A 6,806-nucleotide genomic window follows, 5' to 3' on the forward strand; every position below is an offset into this window, starting at 1 on the left:
ACCTCTTGTCCCCGAGGGAGCAAAATTCAATTTTGCCGTTGCATTTGAAAAAGCTGGCACCAGCGATGGGCATCCTGGCCTTCATTTCGTATACGGTAGCCTTCACGTGGAGTTTAAAGATGAATTAATAGTTGATAATGCTATTTATTGTCTGTGTTTGAAAGCTAACCTTGAAAGTAAAACAATCCCTATTTAATGCATTATGTAATCGTCGGGGAAAAGCTCTAGAGAACAGTTTGTGCGTTTTACTAGGGAATATAAACTCAAACTAGTTCTGTAGATTTTTGACTAAAATACTCCTGTGCACAGTGATGAGTCAACCCCGAACTGATGTAAGTTTTGCCTTCGGATTGCATAGGAGTCTATGGGAGAATGTAAGGCTTAGAGCAGAGGAAGAGGATAAGACTAGCCGTTTCCTGTGCTCAGAAGAACCTTATCCCTAGCTTTCTGAATTTGTCCTGCCTTTTTGACAAAGCAACCCCCAGGTCACTGAGAGAAAGAAAAATGAGTAATGAGCAGAAGAGAGACAAACAAGAGGGAGAGTGCTTTGTTCACGAGAACTGAGTAATAAGTCTACTTTTAATTAGTTGGGTTTTGAAATAAACAAGAAGGATCCATGCTGTGGAGTGACTGCTGCAAGGGGGTACAGGTCTCTCAGTTCACTTAACACAAACTTGCTGGTAGACCACCTCTGGGGAAAGCCAGAGCAATTACACCTCTTAGTATTGATCAGACAGGTGGAAAGACTTCTAAGACTCCTGTGCTTTCATATAACTTACATTTTACTTTTGTCTCTGCTCTGTTAAGGAAAACAGCAATGATCTTCATGTGGCCATGTGTATCTCGATAACAGCCTTGTCAGTTTTGGAGGAGATAAACCACAGGTTTTCCTCTGTGCAAAACTCATGCTATCTTGAAGACCTAGGGTGGGGTGGTTTGTTTTTTTTTTTTCCCCCCAGTAACCCTAAAATGAGCACATTTGTAAATATGGTCCCACTGAGGTCTGTAAAGTTTTACCGGCAATTTATGTGGGCAAGTTAGGCCAATTCTGATAATCTAGAAAGCATTTCTGTTAATTTTAGAAGCATTAGTTCTGACAGACTGGAAACATCGTGGTGTGCCACTTAGTCCACTGTCTTATCTCCAGCAGTATTTTTTCCCCCGGAGGGAAGTGGAACAATTGGCCAAAAAGTAGCATTTTCTGTTTAACCCTCTTTGGTTGAATTATGTTTCATTAGTGTTCATAATAAGTACCACCTAATGAGCTAGAGTCCACCAAGAAAACAGGAAAATTAAGTATTAATTGATAGGGGGCAAAGAATTTTATATAGAAAAAGGGTAAGATGATAACTCACCATTAAGCAAGTTAGTTCATGCTTAGTCTTCTGTCATCTTTCCTGGTTTCCACTTTATAAAGCTTTTGAGTGAAAGTGTCTCACCTAAGTAAGCTGTCCTAGAAAAAGGAGACGGGGATTATAAGAATCAACCCTCAAGAGTTAATGTTTTTGGAGTCATGCTTATTCAGGAAGAAGAATTAAACTGGGTACTTCTTTCTCATCTTGCTTTTGAAAGCAGGTTTGGCAAGGAGCTGTCTTTCTTTAGGCATCAAAAAATGCATCTGTGCCACCACGAAACCTTTTAGTATCATGAAGTCAATGGCACTGAAATTGTATCCCATGAAGGGAAAAAATTAATAAAATCAAGCTCATGTACATATACCAGCAACTCCCCTCTCTGGAATGGAAACTATATCCAAATGTCTTAGGAGAGAATTTACCCCTGGGAAACTATTCAAGTTTATTGAAGGAAAAATATTTCTTTTGTCTAAAGACAATGGTTCTTTACTGACTTGTAGAAAGCCCTTATTTAAAGATAAGATGTTATCTACCCATATCAACTTAGTTGTTTAGCATCTGGTTTGTAAGAGAACTGAAATTTCAACCTGGGTGACTGATGTGTTGTGTTGGGTTTTTTTTTTTTCCTAAGTATGAATATTGATTGTTACTTCTGAATGGTATGAGTGGCCATCATAAGCTTAAAAGTTGTCTGATATGAATATGAGGCTGCAATGAAACTAGATGATCTACAATACTACAGTGTTTACCTGCGACAACATTGCTATCTTGCATTAAATAATGGGGATGAAAACTACCCATTTTCTACAAAGCTAAATGGAATTTGGGATTATGGTTTCATATGGGTACAGACTGGTCAGTGAAAATGAAAGAGCAGAGAGAATAATATTAATTTCTTTTTTTTTTTTTTCCTCTCTACACACCCCATCCCCAACAGAGAAAATCTGCCCTTCTAAGAAAAAGTGGTGGTTTCACTGCAAAAAACATTGAGACCAGTTTAGGAGAATCAAGGCTTATTAGATAAGAAAAGGCCTGGATTTTCAGTACTCTAGTGTACATTAACAGCATCAGCGAAATCAGCGGCCTAAAGATCAGCAAATCCATGATGTCCCCTCTGATACACAATCAGGAACTGCTTTTTGAATTGTTTATTACCTACAAATCAGATAAGCAAAGACACAGTTCAGTTCTTAATTGGTAAGCCACTGGTTATTTGTGAACTACCTTAAGTAGGTATAAGCTTCCAGCTGAAAGGTCAGTACGCTTCCAGAGTAAACAACTATGCCATTCGACTTGAAAAAAAAGGCTATATGAGAAACTCTGAGTCTTCTAAAAGGTAGTTTGGTAAACTGCTGAAGAGCCTGGTATAAATCCTCAGGGCAAGCAAGCAAGGTCAAGTTTGCCTTGAACACTTCTTAGTACAGGTGATACCACTCAAGCATTTAAAAAAGCAGCTTGGCTTTTACAGCCCAGCATGAGAGTGACGACACGCCGCATCAGCTGTTCCAGAAACAGGCTTGACTTAGGCGTGCAAGGTGTTTCATCCCTTCCCTGACAGACAGCAATTCATGGCTTCTCATGTGGTGCTCATACAGCCATCCTAGGAGAAAGTGAATGTATAATCAATATCAGCATTAGTGATTGCTTTTAAGGATATAGTAGAGGGAACAGCCTGCCTCAGCCCTCACAAAGGGATGTAGTACACACATTGGAAGGCCCTTGTAAATGAGCTCTGGAGTATTGTTAGCTTATGAACTTGAAATGTATGATGTTAACCTCAATCAAACAACAAAAAGTAACATTGTTTCAAATCCTTCCCAATGAAAGTGATTTGCCATTTGTTTCAGGATAGGAAGACCCAGCATCTGAAACCGTGTTTGAAGACAGCTTTTCTTATCTTCCCTTCTTCCTGAATTTCATGGGGAGAGGCCTAATTTTAAATAAAGTAGTTTATTTTTTCTAACTAGGAAAATCAAGGCCAAGCAAAAAGTATCTAAAGTATCAGATACAAAAAGATACAAAAAGTATCTAAGAACACATAAATCAACATAATGACCAGCGACTATTAGACCAATATAATGAATGCTTATAACAAATTTGTTTTAACAAGCTCTGGTCATTATGTTGATTTATGTGTTCTTAGAGTTGTTGCTCTGGTTTTTAAAGTTCTGTTATGTATCACCTTGCTTGCTGTATGTAGTAAATAAATATGTCATAAAATTACAACTCAGATTTTTTTTTTTATTCTTCTGTAAAATAGAATATTCTTCTGTGTTGCCCGTAACGTTTGGAGTGCTTTATAATAACCTGATACCTCAAAAAACTTTGTAGAAAGTTTAAGTTAACTTTCTGTAAATGAAGCTTTGAAATGCCTCGTTGTAACCTGCCCAGTTATTGCTGTCATTGCTGACCGTAATGTTTATGTCCCCAGGCAGAATACGTGGCCTGCTTAGAGGTATATGCACAGGATGCACTGCCCTAGAAGCCTGAGAGATAACATCCATAACTGTGTTTATCTAAAATACATAAAACTTCCTGAGTGGAATACCTGCATTCTGGATAATAGTCATATTGCATCTCTGTTAATACAGACTGGTATAATGCTTCTCTCCTCTTTGTCACTGGGACAATCTGTGAATTTATGCTTTGAAGCCATGGGAAATTTCTAAACCATATGACATGAAAAGTATTTCTGAGATATCCTGGATCATCAAGTTAGTAGCAGGGTCATGGCCCAGAAAAAAAATACATTCCAGTTAGAACAGAAATAGGGGTTTTGGTTAGAGGAAAGGTTTGCATAGATCTAACATAGTAAAAAATCTCTGGGAAACTGAAACCCTTCTCAGTTATCTTCCACACAGTTAGGCAGAAAACTCCGATACCTGAAAGATGAAATACTTGCAAGTTTTGAAGCCAGCATGTTTTTAAAAAGCATAAATACAGATATTTAAAACTGTGTAAAGAGAAAGGCTGGGATATGCACAGCAGTGGATCCATAACTATTATTTATTGTTTTAAAAGATTTTTTTTCCACTAGAGTGGAACCTGGGTGACAAGTAGCCCAGAGCTGACCATCAGAAAAAATAACAAAACAAAAACTGCCACTGCCAAGGTACAGCTTCCCTGGACATGAGGCTTGGCAGAAATTCTGCAAGTTCATGGCCAGCATTTCACCAGAGTGAACTTCTGTTTTCAGCACATTCCTGCTTCTCCACATCCGAGGATCACACCAGCCTTGTGGACAAAGCAGGCCGGAAACTGGCAACCTGGCTGCAAAGGTTTTTCACTAACAAAGATCAGGATCTATTTCATCTGTGACAAAGACAAGCAGTCACTGAAAGAGGTCCTTTGGAGAGGACCACAACACATACATCCACATGTAAAGAACTGGGGACATAGCAGTAAGAGCTTATGGGAAATGCAATGTGCAGTCCTCTATATGCCATTTCCAGGAGAAAAACAAGGCAGGGAGAGGTGACATTATACTTCTACAGGAGCTTGTACACTAACTGCAACTGAAAATTATGCTGTTCTCCTAGAAAATGTGTCACAGCTTAGACATTAAAAGACCACAAGAGGACACTGTGGTGCCACTTATCTTCAAAATTTATTTACTTCAAGGAACTTCTGCCTCACTTGTAAAATTACCCATAACTGTATTTGATAGGTGGAAAAGCGATTTCTACAAAGATACCTTAATCTCATCTTTAGAAACTGAAAAGTTACTAAAGTCTTTGAGAGGGTTTTTTTTTTACCCACTCGATCAGATTTTGTAAATTCAATTAAGAAGAACTGGATCAAAGTTTTTTCCACTAAACTTGTTAAATATTGCAGTAGTTTTCAGGATAGGATTAAGATGCTGGAAAAATACTGCTCAGTGGGTGTTCATGGTTTTTTCTTTTGTCCTTTTTTTAAGAGATCAATTTTCAGTTCAGTTACATTTTTAGCATGGATAGATTTGAATTTTTAATAAAGGGCTCAGAGAACAAACTGAGCACAGGTCTAGACAAGTTTCTTTAGATGATGAGTTTAACTATAGGAGGACACTCAGGAAAGTTAATCCAAATGGACTTTTCAAAGCTGTATGAAACTTCCAAATGTTTGTATTCCAGACTAAAGAGACCTTCTTTTGATTTGTCTGACAAAACCCTGTGTATTAGCTTCGGTTTTATTCTTAGCTATTTTAATTTTTGTTTTGTTTCTCAGCAGCAACCCACGGGGGAACTTGAATTCTTGCTTCCTGACTCTGTGCTTTTCTTTCATTGCAGAACTGGTGAAAGAAATGCTTTATGAAAACAGTGAGACCAGGTGCAGAGAAAGAGCTTCAGAGAAAAATACTTACCCATTACTAGGGGAAAGCATCATCCTAGTGAATTTTACAAAACAATTTGGGGAGAAGCAACACAAACAGAGCACAATTAAGTGCCTTCTCATTTGAGTTCTGATCATTAAGGCTAAAGCCTTGGTTAGAAGCAGCAGCATTTCTGTGATGTAAGCTAAATGCTGAACTTTGTTTACTTAGCTTTTTTTTGCCTTATTTTTTTCCCCCCACTATTTGTTGACTCATGACAGAAGCAACTGAACCAAGTTTCATATCTCTCTGAGGTCACAGCTTTAGGGAAGAGGGGTTGTTTGTTGCTTTTGCTTTGCAAGAAAAATAAAACTTCACAGGTTGGAATGATTTCTCAAACAGTACAGACATTGGGGAAAGAATTGCCACCTTCGCAATTTGAGTTGCAGGAAGTGAAACAGGCTACGAACAGCTCATCTGGTAATACTGGACCAAGTGACTGAGGGGTTCAATCACCGAAGATCCTAGACATCTGGAATACAGAAACACAGAAATGGGACAAAAATGCTACAAATGCCACAAATTTTGTTTTTCCTCTGACAAAAATTACATAATGAACTTATAAATAAATACGAAGGTTAATAAAAGCTTTTCCATTTGTCTGGTTTCAAAAGATAAAACACGAAAATTATAGGAATACCAAACACGCGCCACCATCTCAAGTTGTTCTATGTAGATGTAAAGTTTGTAGGTAAGATATCAAGACAAAAATCAAGACCAGATTAAAAAAAATAAAAATTGCTCTTGAAACACTGAATCAAACCTTCCAAAATACTCCAAGAAGGGTTATCCAGCATCACAGTCTGTCCTGAAAACAGTTCAGCAGATCCACTAACATACTGCTCTGGGTCTGCGAATTAAATCCAACAAATCTTAAGAGAAAATGAAAGCCACTGTTAGCGGGAAGAATCTTCTGGTTATTTAATTTAGATGTTACATTTTCAGAATTTGAAGCAATTTGATCATTTCCATATGTATAAATCCAGAGAAGAGTAAACAGAGGCGCTGCTGCTTTCCATAGCAAATGGAAGAAATCCAAGTCGCTGCAGTCTGCTTTTCTGCTCCTCCCCTCCACTAACACTGAACATAGTTAACCCAAT

Source organism: Harpia harpyja, chromosome 9 (assembly GCF_026419915.1).
Source record: "Harpia harpyja isolate bHarHar1 chromosome 9, bHarHar1 primary haplotype, whole genome shotgun sequence".
Classification (NCBI taxonomy): Eukaryota; Metazoa; Chordata; class Aves; order Accipitriformes; family Accipitridae; genus Harpia; species Harpia harpyja.